The sequence below is a fragment of the Armigeres subalbatus genome, unplaced genomic scaffold (genome assembly GCF_024139115.2).
Source record: "Armigeres subalbatus isolate Guangzhou_Male unplaced genomic scaffold, GZ_Asu_2 Contig606, whole genome shotgun sequence".
NCBI classification, from domain to species: Eukaryota; Metazoa; Arthropoda; class Insecta; order Diptera; family Culicidae; genus Armigeres; species Armigeres subalbatus.
This window is the reverse complement of record NW_026943376.1, coordinates 346372-360984: the sequence shown is the minus strand read 5'-3', so window position 1 is coordinate 360984 and position 14613 is coordinate 346372. Positions and strand designations below refer to the sequence as shown.

The window sequence follows — 14613 nt, the reverse complement described above, 5'->3', positions numbered from 1 at the left end:
CGTCCATCGTCATAGGGGCTAAAACCATCGAAAGGAACGTCCTTTAGCTAGGACTCCACTGTAGCAGAACGTATCTCCTGAGCTTACGATTTGATACGGATGAGTTTGTCAAAAAAGTATCTCTTTTATTGGTTTTCGAGACTATGACAAAAAGATGAAAATACCTGCCTGAACCCTATCCAGTATTAAATCTACCATGCGAAACAATTATTCAGATATGCATATAAAATTTTATTTCTTGATAAATGCCCCCATCAGGGATAAAAAAAAGTCCTGAAGGCTCCGGCGAGATTCGAACTCACGATCTCCTGTTTACTAGACAGGCGCTTTAACCAACTAAGCCACGGCGCCTACGATGCTATTAGCGTTTGAAACAAGTGTATAAAACAGTCTTGGAGCATTTGTGGCAAAAAGTAAAAGGCTTGATTTTGTGCTTGTGATGTGCTGAGAAGGGGAGTTTTAAGAATGTTCTGCAATCTACCGTGGATTGCCAAAAAAATACCGTTACCAATGTTAAACTTGCTGCTAGTGGCGTTAGCTGATTTATATCTCACAAAATATGTAGATATTAAAACATGTTATTTTTGTTGCAACCAACAAGACTACGTGCAGCTACTGTAAGTGGCCCTTTCAACGTATAAGCACAGACAAACAGACATAACACTCTTCAAACTTCCATCGTTCACTGATTTACTGGTCAATTCAAATAATCGTTAGTTGGCCAATCGATCACTCGTGGCGCGCGCATCGTTTTTGCTCGAGTTTGACGTTTGCTCACTACTGCCATCAGGTTCGTGATTTGCCCAACTAACGGAAATCAACAGATGTCGCTAGTGTTTGAACGACGATGAAATTGATGAGTAAATGTTCAATGTGTTATGTCTGTTTGTCTGTGGTATAAGACTTTAATTTTATGGCATCGGAACTGCTTAGTTACGAAAGGCGACTGGCCTAAGCCCCTAGCTGTTGGTCTATCCATGGCAGTTGACTGGGGCGGGCTCTGGTTCTCAGGATCTTTGGAGTGCGTTAAGGACCAAGCAGTGAAATTTTATTTCTGGGCTTTTTATTTATAGGCGTTTATTATAGCGATGTGGCCAACTGAATGACAAACGAAAATGGCGATCGACGGAAAGCCGATTGATTGTACGGAACGGTGTATGTATGTATGTGTGTGCATGTGTATATGAGTACAAAATTTTGTAGACACACTTTTTGGCATTAATCTTCTCCAATAGGTTACATTCGACGGGAAAACCTGTCCCATTGTTTGCTGTTGCTGTTGGTTCGATCGGACCATGCACAATAAGATTTCGGGCGGTCATTAATCGAAAATGTCATGTCTTCCAAATCATTTTTAAATATTTTCTCTCCATTGTCAATACTATAATTAAGATTAATCCTAAATTTGAAGTCTCTACACCGAGAAAATTCTTTATATTAAATATATTTGTCGCACACATAAGTTTTTGCAATTTGGCGACCCAAATATATGCAATTTGTACCCACACATAAATTCAATATCGGCATATTAGAGACCACACATACATTTTATTTGATTATAGATGTTGCGCACACCCTAAGCGTGACGCAGCACCTACATCGAATCAGGGTTGATTGACATACCTACGGTGACAATTTGCCTGAAGTTGACTGCGATTTGTTTTGATGGGAGCTGTCAACAGTAAAAGTTTTGTATACCAAACGGCGAAAAATGAACTACTCAAAATTGAGTCGAATCCGACTCATTTTCATTAAAAACGGGACAACTCAAAATTTGAGTAAAAGATACTACTTCAATAAAATGATGATTTCGCGAAAGTTAAGCTTGGCCTTCCATCAATTTTTAATACGACAGATGCGAATCAAGTTTATCTATCTATCTAAGCGCATTTTACGACAAACAGACTCCTAGTTTAAGTGCAATCATCATTTTATTGAAGTAGTATCTTTTACTCAAATTTTGAGTTGTCCCGTTTTTAATGAAAATGAGTCGGATTCGACTCAATTTTGAGTAGTTCATTTTTAGCGTGTAGAGCATTGTAAAATTGTAGACTAGTAATTTGTTATTCGTACCTATAAATTGTTAAGTTATTCTACTTAAAACTAAGTTGATACGGTAAGCTAGCAAAACACAAATAATTGGAACTTAAAAACTAAAATAAATACTATATACAGGGACGAACAAATGAGTCAGTAAGCTGGTCCCACATGCTAAGGATCCAGCCAGTGATACCGCGTGATATTAATGGTAACTAGGTCTAATTAGTACGAAAAGATAACTAAAACTAATACGTGTACTTAAAATTAAAGACTTGTTCAGATAAACGGTTGTCGCTGGTAGATACATCCATACAAACCCACGGAAACCTACAAACGTGATTTGTTATATTTCTAACCTAAATGTAAAACTAAATAGAAAAAAATGTATTTACAGAAAAATTTAGTCGCGGTGCTAAATCGCGCAAATAAAGCCAGATTGAATTTTTTGGAAATTGTTTCCCTTGTTGCATCCGCAACAATAGATTATATTTGTACTTCGCGTGAATAGTGGTTATGTGTGCACTAATTAGAATCATGAATTTAATTAATGGATTTTTGCCAATAAAAATGTGTAGAATTTTTGCAGTGTAGGTGCACGAGCTCAAGAGATATAAGGTGTCAAAGTCAGAAATGGGTAGAAAATTCAGCAAATTTTCCGAATTTTTTTTTTCAACTATTTTTTTTTAAATATTTTAAAATGTTTATTCTCTGATGTTAATACATCTTTACAAAGGTAATTGTACATATAAGCTTTAAAATGGTTTTCAAAAACTAATGGGTACACTGTGATTTTTTTTTAAATACGAATGCGATAAAATTTCTCAAAAACAACTCAACTGATAGTGAAGAACTTTTTTTCCTCAATGTTCCCCGGGTTCTTTTATGATACGCATCAAGGACTATGTTTCGACTAAAATGTTCCGAAGGAATTTCTTGCCAATATTTGCAATTAACAGAGTTAAGTGAATCTGATTTTTTTTTTCATTTTTTTTGCCTTTCTCGTACTCTAAGTACGAGTTAAGGCTATGCATACGCTCCAAAAACAAATTTTTTCGACTTGACTTTTCGAAAATCGACTCAGCTCGACGAATTGAGGTGAAGTCTGTGTGTGTGTTTTTTTTTCTTCCTAAGCAATGCAATATGGAGGGGGAATCTGCTCAACAGACATCCTGGGTTGTCCAGGAAGTGCGGGGTTATGGACCACCTCCAACAGCAAACGAGAGAGACAGGACTCCATCACCGACCCGCTAAACCGTTTCCATTGCCGTCAAGCCCATCGTCCCTTTGGTACAACCAGAAAGTAATGCTTCAAAGGGGGGCCAGTGCACAACGCACCCTCGAGGTTAGCTGCGTGTCCTTGCAGCATCGAACATCGTGACTCGCTTTTTTAGAAGAACACCATGGTATCGTGCCAGTGTGGCCCTTCCAGGTGGCCTTACCACGCCCTTTGTTCTCGGAAGGTGGGAAGGGTCGACTTTGCACCTGCCAGTCGTCGTATACTTCCCTCATACCAGTCGTATCAAGAATGATGATGCCGCGTGCATCCCAAATTTACCTCTCTGCGATAGGGTCTATTCGCCAACACACAGAGGGACTTGCCTATGCCTGCCCCAGCCTTGACGACGACCCCCAAGTAGCACACGCAACATCTTCCAAAAAGCACCTTGTTTCTATTCAGTTTCATTAAAGGCATTGGAAAAAATCAAAGCACAAAAAAGTTGCATCAAGATGTCAAAAACGTTCGAGTTGTGATCAATGTTTCATTAACATTGCAATGCAGTACGTGCTTGACATTTGGAAACAAACAACCAAAGAATACTGCACTTTATGTTGCAAACACGAAACAAAATCATCAAATTACACATTTGTTACCATGTAACTTCAATGCGTCTTTCAAAATAAATTTGTTTGTTCAAATTAAGTTGCAGTTAAGTTGAGTGTGTCTTCATGTTTAATTTAGCATCGTTCAACGTTTTGACAACTCACAATTTTTTCCGGTGATGGTGCAATCAAGTAACAGAAAACCCGAGTACAAAACTTCATAATCGTATGGTTTTTCTGGTGAGTCAACATGCAATCCCTTCGAAGTGTTGATTGGTGCTGTGGTAGAGTGAAAGACAATCAATTACAAGATCTATAAATCGAATCCAGTTTTATATTTTTATTTTATTTTTTCCGCTGAAGTATTTTGTAACATTATTGCTATTTTACTGCAATCGAAGGATGTTTCCGTAGGCTCCAACTCTTGCGCTGTTTAGATTGCAAGAGAGTTATATTTGATGGCACATACGCAAAGATTGTTTCTTTCAGAATAGTTGCAACACAGTGAAATGTTCAGTAGTGAAACAAGTTGTGCTGCTTGGGCCCCTTTCCGTCCTCGGGCTCGGAACTTGCCCGGTTGACCGACGCCGCGAAAGTGACGATACCATGTTGTTCTTCGCACGGCCACTTGTTCTATAAAAGGATCGAGTTCGACCACAGGGCACCGGTATGACCCATGAATCCGACTCCGAACCCTTGGACCACCTCTTATTTGCGCCTGAACTAGCCATTCCTCGAGTCCACGCGCCACCTTCTGTGTAGCTCCGAGACGATTTGGACGATAGCCGATAAAACGGCGATCCAGCCAACTTCATCTTTACACATCCTCCGAACTAGGTTGTCCGGGGTAGTGTCCAGACTTCATGTGGCAAGCATGTGGTTACGCATTGCGCGAAAACGTGGGCACACGAACAACACGTGTTCCGCCGTTTCCTCTAAACCTGTGCACATCGTACACTCGGGCGAGGCCGAGCAAGCTAGCAGCGTTACCTGCACTGTGATTTTGCAGCACGCGTAAACGCCGGGCACTTCAAACCCCCAGGGGGTACTTGCTGTTCGCAGCTCTGCTGGAACAAATCAAACAATTGGGAGGGTTCGTGCAGCATTGTACCTTATGTCCCTCCAATCCGCAGCGTCGGCAGACCTTGCTTCTGTCAGGGCCTTTGCAGTGTCATTGCTTGTGCCCCGGTTCCAAGTAAATTTCGGGTTGCTCGTATATGCCCACAAGGCACACTGACCATCCCACCTTGACGCTCCCTAACTTGACTACCTTGGAGGCGTCCGCTGCAGATAGCCGAACCAATACTACCTGCGTCCCTGCCGAACCTTTCCGTAGCCGAACGGCTACGGTGGACGTCTTCACTTCACACTGTTGCCGCAGTGCCGTGACGAGCTCTTCGACTTCGGTGATCTCATCCAGGTCTTTAATCAATCTAAGGATTAAAGACCTGGACGAGATCACCGAAGTCGAAGAGCTCGTCACAGCACTGCGGCAACAGTGTGAAGTGACCTCCGTCTTGAGTGCCCTCACCTTGACTGTCTCGCCTAGATCTCCCTCCGCCAACTTCTTGTAGGCGGCGCACTTTCGACTTTCGTAGTTTCAGCAAACTCCTCTTGAGGTCCTTACTGATATTATGCTTCAATGACGCAAAGTCGATGATGGCGTCCAGCTGTTCCGAAAGCCCATCGCGTTTGCGGTTCATCGCCTCCACAACCCATGGGCCATACCGGCGTAGCGCTGCGCACCGAGCTGCCGACTATTGCATCGTCACATGGGCATTCGTAGTCAGGATAACCAAGTGAACGGAGTGATATAATTGTACTGCAAAGCAAAACTCATGGTTAATAAATTATAACGTGAAACAAGTGAAATTATATGTTTTATATTGATTCGGAGAAACTACAAATTACCAAGGTAAGACTCTACAATGGCTAAAATACTTTTTGCCTTTCTCGTATACTATAGTATACTTATATACTTATAAGTATACGTAAAGGCTATATGATCGCTCCAAAAACAAACTCTTTATAGAAGACCCGGAGACCCATAGTGTTATATACCAATTCGACGAATTGTGTGTATGTGTGTGTGTCTGTGCATACCCACGTACTAAAATGTAGCAAAAGTGTCACTCACTTTTCGGGCACTTATCCTCAACCGATTTGCTCACAATAAGTTGCATTCGACGCATACTTCTATCCCATTGTTTCCAATTGAAAATTGGCCGGATCGGACGATGGGCTTCAAAGTTATGGTCGTTTAAACTATTTTTTAAATGCACGAGAAAGGCGCCGTCACCGCTAGGTAGATTAATCTGGGTTTTTTAATAATTCATACACGTAAAAAATGTCATGGGATTGCGAATACTAATTTGCTAATACCTTTTTCAAAATATGTTTCCTATTCGGATTTTTTTATTAACATTGTCAAATAGATTTTTCTAAATACAAATTGTGAGGCATGAGAGCGAAATTAAAAAAATGTCACGGAATGTCATGACAATAATGTAATTTGAAATAAATTCGGTTCTCTCGCCGCCAATTTCAGATTTAGAGCACACAGCAAAAAAAATTTTGTAATATCACATCAGATTTGATGCACATCATCGCCGTCGTAAATCGCATGTGTTATTACATTTGTTTTGTGTAACAGAAAGTGACGTAATTGTCATTTTGTCGCCAAAATGATATTGCGTAAAACGTAATATGTTCGACGTAATGACAAAAACGACGTAATAATCTGCCAGCCGAAACCTCGCTTTCGGCAGCTGGGTTAGGGGTGTTTGGAAGTTTTCTTTCATGCTTCAAAAATACAATTCTTAAAAAATGTTATACTTTATTTCTCATAATTTTGTACGTCAATATACAATTTGATAACAAGTTATTGATTTTCGTTTTTCAATTTACAGTATTTTGACAACACAATATTTGTAAAAAGTGTGAACAAAAGGTAATACTTTGTTTTTAGTTATCGAGTTTTCACGATTTTAATTCTAAGATTAAGGCATAACGTTAAGGATTAGTTTTTAGGATTTTTGGATTATAAGTGGACCTGTGCGCTGATAAAAATGTTGTCGCCATGGTATGATCAATCATTTCCAGTCGGCTGCGTTGGAGTGGACTGATTTTATACATTAAACTTTTGTTAAAGTTAGACTTACTGCACTTAACGAAGAAATCCTTCGGAAATTCCTCCAAAAACACATTTGGAAATTCCTCTGCGAATTCCTTCAGAAACTTCTCCAGAATTTCCCTCAAATAATCTTTCAGGAAATTCCTCTAGGAGTTCCTACGAATATCTCTCAAGGAGATCACCCGGAAATTCTTCCAGAGATTCCTTCAGAAAGGCTTCTAGGAGATCATCCAAAAATTCCTCCCGAACTTCTTCCAAGAGTTCTTCCCGGAATTCCTCCAGGAGCTCCTTCGTTAATTCATCCAGTAGTTTCTCCGGAAATTCATACAAGAATTACTTCGGAAAATCTGGCCGGAGTTCCTCCGAAAATACCTCCCAACATTCCTGCTAACTCCTTGTTCAGGAGTTCCTTTGAAAATTCCCCTAAAAGTTCAAATGAAATGTCCACCATTACAGAAATTCCTCAAGGAGTTCCTCCGGAAGTTACTTCAGAAATCACAACACAACACAACAATTATTCCAGGAGTTCTCAATGAAAATCTGCCAAGAGTTTCTTCGCAAATTTCTCATGGAGTTTCTCCCGAAGTTACTTTAGAAACTGCTCCCGAAACACCTCGGCAAGTGCCTCCATGAATCCTTCCAGAAGTTCTCCAGGAAATTCTTCCAAGAATTCTTCCATTAATTCCTACAGGAGTTCTACCGAGAATTTCTCCAGGAGTTCATTCGACAATGCCCCTGGACTTCTTGCCAAAATTCCTCCAGAAGATCTTTCGAAAAGTTTGTCAGGAGTTCCTTTGGAGATTTCTCTAAAAACTTTTCCAAAATTTCCCTAAGAAGTTCTTCCACTATTCCTCCTGGAGAATTTCCCTTTCAATAGTTCCTTTGGAAACTCCTCCAAGAATTATCCATGAGTTTCTCCGGAAAATTCGACAGAAACTCCCCTCCAGGAGCTCTTTCGGATATTCTTCCAGAAAAACCTGCCGAAGTTCCTCCAGAAACTCTTCAATAAATTGTTCCGGAAATTCATCCAGGAGATCCTCTAGAAGGTCCTTCAGCAGTTCCTCCGGCAAGTCCCACAGATATTCCTCCTGGATTTTCTCCGGAAATTCTTTCGGGAGTTGCTTTAGAAATTCCACTGGGACATCCTTCAAAAATATTTTCCAGAAATTTGGAAATTCTTCCAAAAGTTAATCCGGAAATTTTTCCAGGAGTTTCTTCGGGAGTACCTCCAACAGCTTCTCCAGAAACTCGTCCAAAAATTCCTCCGTAAGTTCGTTGGGAAGGTTCTCAAAGAGTTCCTCCAGAAATTCGATCAGATATTCCTCCGAAAATACCTTAAGGAGTTCATCCGGAAATTCCTCCAGGAGTTTCAGCAGAAATTCTATAAGGAGTTCCTCCAAAAATCCATCAGATTTTTTTTTCAGAAAATCCTCCAAAAGTTCCTCCGAAAATTCCACCTGGAATTCCTTCAGGAAATGCTTCAGGAATTCTAATGAGTTGCTCCAGAAAATCCTTCGGCAACTAATCTGGAAACTTCTATAGGCGTTCCGTGGTAAATTCCTCTAGAAATTCATCAAGAAATACCTGCAGGAGATCCTCCACAAGCTTTAAAAAAAATCGAATTTCTTATGGAGTTCCTCCAGAAGGTCCTTCAAGAATTACTCCAGGAGTTCCTCCTGAAAATCTAGAGTTTTTTTTTGGAAATTCCTAAAGGAATTCCTCCGGAAATGGTTCCAGTATTCCGTTGGAAATTCCTCCGGAAATACCTGCAGAAGTACCTTCGAAAAGTCCTTCAGGAGTTCCTCCGGAAATACCTTCACAAGTTCAAATACCTCCGAAAATTTCTGAAAATTTTAAAAGTTCCTCCCGAAATTCATTAAAGTTTTATTTTTCGGAAAATCCTCCCAGAGTTCCTTCGAAAATTTCTCCCAGGGTTCCTTCGAGAATTCTTTCAGGAATTCTCCATGGTTCCTCCAGAAATACATGCTAAATACCTCTAGAAGCCGGGCCCTCCTTAGCCGTGCGGTAAGACGCGCAGCTACAAAGCAATACCATGCTGAGGGTGGCTGGGTTCGATTCCCGGTGCCGGTCTAGACAATTTTCGGATTGGAAATTGTCTCGACTTCCCTGGGCATAAAAGTATCATCGTGTTAGCCTCATGATATACGAATGCAAAAATGGTAAACATTCTAAGAAACCTCGCAGTTAATAACTGTGGAAGTGCTTAATGAACACTAAACTGCGAGGCGGCTCTGTCCCAGTGTGGGGATGTAATGCCAATAAGAAGAAGAAGATGAAGAAGAAGAACCTCTAGAAGCTCAAGAAATATTTTTGAAAATTCGTCCGGGAATTCCTGTAGAAGATCCTTCAAGAATTCTTTCTGAAAATCGTGCACAATTTCTTTATAAATTCCTGAAGGAGGTACTCTGGCAGTTGCTCCAGTAGTTCTCCAGAAAATTATTTCATTGAAAATTCCCCCGGAATTACCTGCAGAAATACCTCCGAAAAGTCCTTTGGGAAGTCCTCCTGGAGTTCCTTTAGGAATTCCTCCGGAAGTTTCTTTAGGAACTCCTCCGGAAGCTTCTTTGAGAACTTCTCCGGAAGTTTCTTTAGGAACTCCTCCGGAAATTTCTTAAGGAACTCCTACGAAGTTTCTTTAGGAACTCCTCCGGAAGTTTCTGCAGGAACTCCTCCGGAAGTTCCTTTAGGAACTTCTCCTTTGTGAATTACTCCGAAAGTTCCTTTGGGAATTCCTCCGGAAGTTCCTTTGGGAATTCCTCCGGAAGTTCCTTTGTGAATTCTTCCGGAAGTTCCTTTGGAAACTCCTCCCGAAGTTCCTTTGGGAATTCCTCCGGAAGTTCCTTCGAAAATTCCTCCAGAAGTTCCTTTGGGAATTCCTCCAGAAGTTCCTTTGAAAATTCTTCCAGAAGTTCCTTTGGGAATTCCTCCGGAAGTTCCTTTGGAAATTACTCCGGAAGTTCCTTTGGGAATTCCTCCGGAAGTTCCTTTGGGAATTCCTCCGGAAGTTCCTTTGGGAATTCCTCCGGAAGTTCCTTTGGGAATTCCTCCGGAAGTTCCTTTGGGAATTCCTCCGGAAGTTCCTTTGGGAATTCCTCCGGAAGTTCTTTTGGGAATTCCTCCGGAAGTTCCTTTGGGAATTCCTCCGGTAGTTCCTTTGGGAATTCCTCCGGAAGTTCCTTCAGGAATTCCTCCGGAAGTCCCTTCAGGAATTCACCTGGAAGTTGCTTCAGCAATTCCTCCGAAAGTTAAGGAATCCCTGAAGGAATTTACGGAAGAATTCCTACCGGAATAATTGCTTAAGGAACTTCTGAAGGATTTACTGAAGGAACTTACGGATGAATATCTGAAGATTTTCTGGAAGAATTCCTGAAGTAACTTTCAGAGGAATTCCTGAAGAAACTTCAGGAGGAATACCTAAAGAAACTTCCGGAGAAATCCCTGATGGATCTTTCGTAGGTATTTATGAAGGAACTTCCAGAGCAATTTTTGCAGGAAGTTCCAAAGGAATTCCTGAAGGAACATCCGAAGGAATTGCTGAAGGAATTTTCGGAGGAATTGCTGAAGGAACTTCCGGAGGATTTGCTGAAGGAACTTCCGGAGGAATTGTTTAAGGAACTTCCGGGTGAATTCCTGGAAGAACTTCCGGAGGAATTGCTAAAGGAACTTCCGGAGGAAGTGCTGAAGGAATTTCCAGAGGAATTGCTGAAGGAACTTCTGGAGAAATCGCTGAAGGAACTTCCTGAGAAATTCTAGAAGGAAATTTTGGAGGAATTCTTGAAGGAACTTCTAGAGGAATTTACTAAGGAACTTGGGGAATTGCTGAAGGAAGTCCTGGAAGAATTGTTGAAGGAACTGCTAAAGGAACTTCCGGGGGAACTGCTTAAAGAACTTCTTGAGGTATTCTTGAAGGAACATCTGGAGGTATTCCTGAAGGAATTTTTGGAGGAATTTATGAAAGAGCTTTCAGTGGAATTCCTGAAGGAACTTTCGGAGAAATTGCTGAAAGAACTTCCGGAGGAATTGCCGAAGGAATTTCTGGGGGAAATGCTGCAGAGAAATTCTAGAAGGAACTTTTGGAGGAATTCTTGAAGGAATTTTCAGAGGAACTTCGGAGGAATTCCTGAAAGAGCATCTAGAGGAATTCCTTAAGAAACTTCCAGAGGAATTCCTGAAGGAACTTTCGTAAGAATTGCAGAAGTAACTGCTGAAGGAACTTCCTGAGGAATTGCTGAAAGAACTTCCGGAGAAATTATATTGGAGGCAAACCTATGATTGTTTTGTCTTCTGGAAGAATTCCTAAAGTAACTTCAAGAGGAATTCCTGAAGAAACTTTAGGAGGAATACCAAAAGAAACTTCCGGAGAAATTCCTGATGGATCTTTCGTAGGTATTTATGAAGGAACTTCCAGAGGAATTCTTGAATTAACTTCCAAAGGAATTTCTGCAGGAAGTTCCAAAGGAATTCCTGAAGGAACATCCGGAGGAATTGCTGAAGGAATTTTCGGAGGAATTGCTGAAGGAACTTCCGGAAGATTTGCTGAAGGAATTTTCGGAGGAATTGTTGAAGGAACTTCCGAAGGGTTTGCTGAAGAAATTTCCGGAGGAACTCAAGAAGGAATTTTCGGAAGAATTGCTGAACGAACTTTCTGAGGAATTCCTGGAAGAATTTCCGGGAGAATTGCTGAAGGAACTTCCGGAGGAAGTGCTGAAGGAACTTCCAGCAGAATTGCTGAAGAAACTTCCGGAGAAATTCTAGAAGGAAATTTTGGAGGAATTCTTGAAGGAACTTCTAGATGAATTTCTTAAGGAACTTCCGGAGGAATTGCTGAAGGAACTCCTGGAAGAATTGTTGAAGGAACTGCTAAAGGAACTTCCGGGAGAACTGCTTAAGGAACTTCTTGAGGTATTATTGAAGGAACATCTGGAGGTATTCCTGAAGGAACTTCCGGAGATATTCCTGGTGGAACTTTTGGAGAAATTTATGAATGAGCTTTTAGTGGAATTCCTGAAGGAACTTCCAGAGGAATTCCGAAGGAACTTTCGGAGAAATTGCTGAAAGAACATCCGGAGGATGCTGGAGGAACTTCCAGAGAAATTCTAGAAGGAACTTTTGGAGAAATTCTTGAAGGAATTTTCAGAGGAACTCCTGAAAGAACTTCTGGAGGAATTGCTGAATGAACTTCTGGAGGAATAACTGAATGAACTTCCGGGGGAACTGCTGAAGGATCTTCGTGAGGTATTCTTGCTTCTCCCTTTTTCCTTCTTCATTCTTCTTTTTTCCTTCTTCCTTCTTCCTTTTACCTTTTTCTTTTTTCCTTCTTCCTTCTTCCTTCTTTCTTCTTCCTTCTTCCTTCTTTCTTCTTCCTCCTTCCAGCATCCTTCTTCCTTCTTTCTTCTTCTTTCTTCCCTCTTCCTTCTTCTTTCTTCTTTCTTTCTTCCGTTTTCTTCCTTCTTCCTTCTTTCTTCCTTCTTTCTTCTTTCTTCTTCTTCCTTCCATCGTCCTTCTTCCTTGTTTCTTCTTCTTTTCCCTCTTCCTTCTTCCTCCTTTCTTCTTCTTTCTTCCTTCTTTCTTCTTTCTTCCCTCTTCCTCCTTCTTTCTTCCTTCTTCCTTCTTTCTTCTTCCCTCTTCCTTCTTCCTTTTTCCTTTTTCCTTCTTCCTTCATTCTTCTTCCTTTTTCCTTCTTCCTTCTTCCTCCTTCCTTCTTCCTTCTTTATTCTTTCTTCTTTCTTCTCTCTTCTTCCTTCTTTCTTCTTTCTTTTTCCTTCTTCCTTCTTCCTTCTTATTTCTTCCTTCTTTCTTCTTCCTTCTTCCTTCTTCCTTCTTCCTTCTTCCTTCCTCCTTCTTGCTTCTTCCTTCTTCTTTCTTCCTTCTTCCTTCTTCTTTGTTCCTTCTTACTTCTCCCTCCTTCTTACTTCTTCCTCCTTTTTCCTTCTCCCTTTCTACTTCTTCCTCATTGTGCACTACTCACTTTCCACTCCCCAGTTCTCATTCGTCCTAATGGCCATTCGGCCTAATGGCCGTTCGGCCTAATGACCGTTCGGCCTAATGACCATTCGGTCTAATGGCCTTCGGCCTGATGACCTTCGGCCTAATGACCCAGCATCCTCGGAAACTATGATAATTTTTGGTTTAAGTCTGAAAATTTCAAACAAATCGGACAAAAATTAAATGAATTAGAGCATAAACATCAGCAAGATGTTGATGCACAAAGGAGATTGGAGATGCAAAGGTGAATCTATTAATCTAGTTTGGTTCTACAACATCACCTTAACCATTCATTATTTTACGAAGGTTAAACATCCATTGGCGCTCACTTTATACAGCTAGTTGCCGCACTATTCATTATATTAAGGGGTCGTTCAATAATTTTGTTGGTTACATTTTTTCTTGGTTTCTCGGACCTCCCTCTCCCCCTTGTAAGATTTTTCCCATACAAATTATGTTTTGTTTATATGAAGAGTAAGAAAATGATAGACCTCCCCCCATATGTGGTTACGTAATTAGTGAATGATCCCTTATTCTTCTATTATGCTTAAATTACACAATCCTCTTCTTCTAATCTTCATCAGATAGAATAATCTTTTTGTTCGGTAGGCAATTTTGTCTCCGTCGATCAGAGCTAAACAACCTCACCTGTGTTCACACTGAACCGTTCGAAGCGTTCTATCAATTTAAATCTGAACGGGACATCATCCGGCATCCTCCTTTAACATCCAGCATGCCTTGAACAAATGGGGCCATGATCCCGACACTTTGGTTCGGTATGAAATGCACGTTTCACATCCGAGAAGCGATGACATTTTTGTATCTGCGAATAATAATATCATCTACAAATATTCGTCGGGAGATCGGCAACATAATTGATCAGAATCTTACCTGCAGAATTTCATTCGGTGCCGGTTTGCCGCGGGTAGCAACGTATCTGCCGACTTATCGCACCTCCTCCGTTCTTTATTTTTTCACCGCTCCACTGCATCCATTTGGTTGGTTGCGGTTCATATTCAGCAAGGACTTCTGAAAAATTTTATAATTTGTACCAGCTAGGTGTAGATAAGAAACATCATGCCAAACTCACCATTTTGTCTCTATCCGGGGCTGAAAAGACCAGGAGGGTGAAACGCCTGTCATCCGCGGTACAAAGGCACTCTACCCAACATCGTTTTTGGTTCTTCTGTTTTTGGTACCCAGTTTCTGGGTGGTATACCCGAATTCAGCTGCTCATTGTGGGTAATTGGCTCGTACGCAGTTAGTGCTAATTGTCGGCAATTAACTTTCCCTGGCGAAAACTTGCAATTGGTTGAGGTATATCGAGCCTTTAGTGTTTGAATGGCTTTCTTATGTCGAAAAGAAGCCCGTTGATACTTCCGAATCTTTGTTATCATGAAATCAGCGAAAATAAAACAAAAACATTGTACGCCATATTGAACGAATGGTGGATAGGCGTATTAGTTTCCTCTTCAGTCCCCTGGAAAAGACACTGTACCTAAACTTTATTATAATCTAAATCTTTAAAATATTCCACGAACAAAGTTTTTGGATGCGAGTGGAACGAAGACTGACAGTTAGCGGAAAGCTTGCTTTGTTGACATTCTACAGCA

The 14613-nt window shown here is 40.8% G+C and overlaps 1 long non-coding RNA gene and 1 other non-coding gene across 2 annotated transcripts; both read right to left on the bottom strand.

Annotated features, from left to right (window-relative positions):
- Nucleotides 1-277: 277 nt before the first annotated feature.
- Nucleotides 278-351, bottom strand: Trnat-agu (transfer RNA threonine (anticodon AGU)). Its single transcript has one exon. It is a non-coding gene; the product is annotated as a tRNA-Thr (tRNA).
- A 12480-nt stretch (nucleotides 352-12831) lies between these two features.
- On the bottom strand, nucleotides 12832-14120 carry LOC134204466 (uncharacterized). Its single transcript, XR_009977871.1, has 3 exons — nucleotides 14091-14120; nucleotides 13892-14029; nucleotides 12832-13823 (listed from the first exon to the last, which is right to left on the bottom strand). It is a non-coding gene; the product is annotated as an uncharacterized LOC134204466 (long non-coding RNA).
- Nucleotides 14121-14613: the final 493 nt, after the last annotated feature.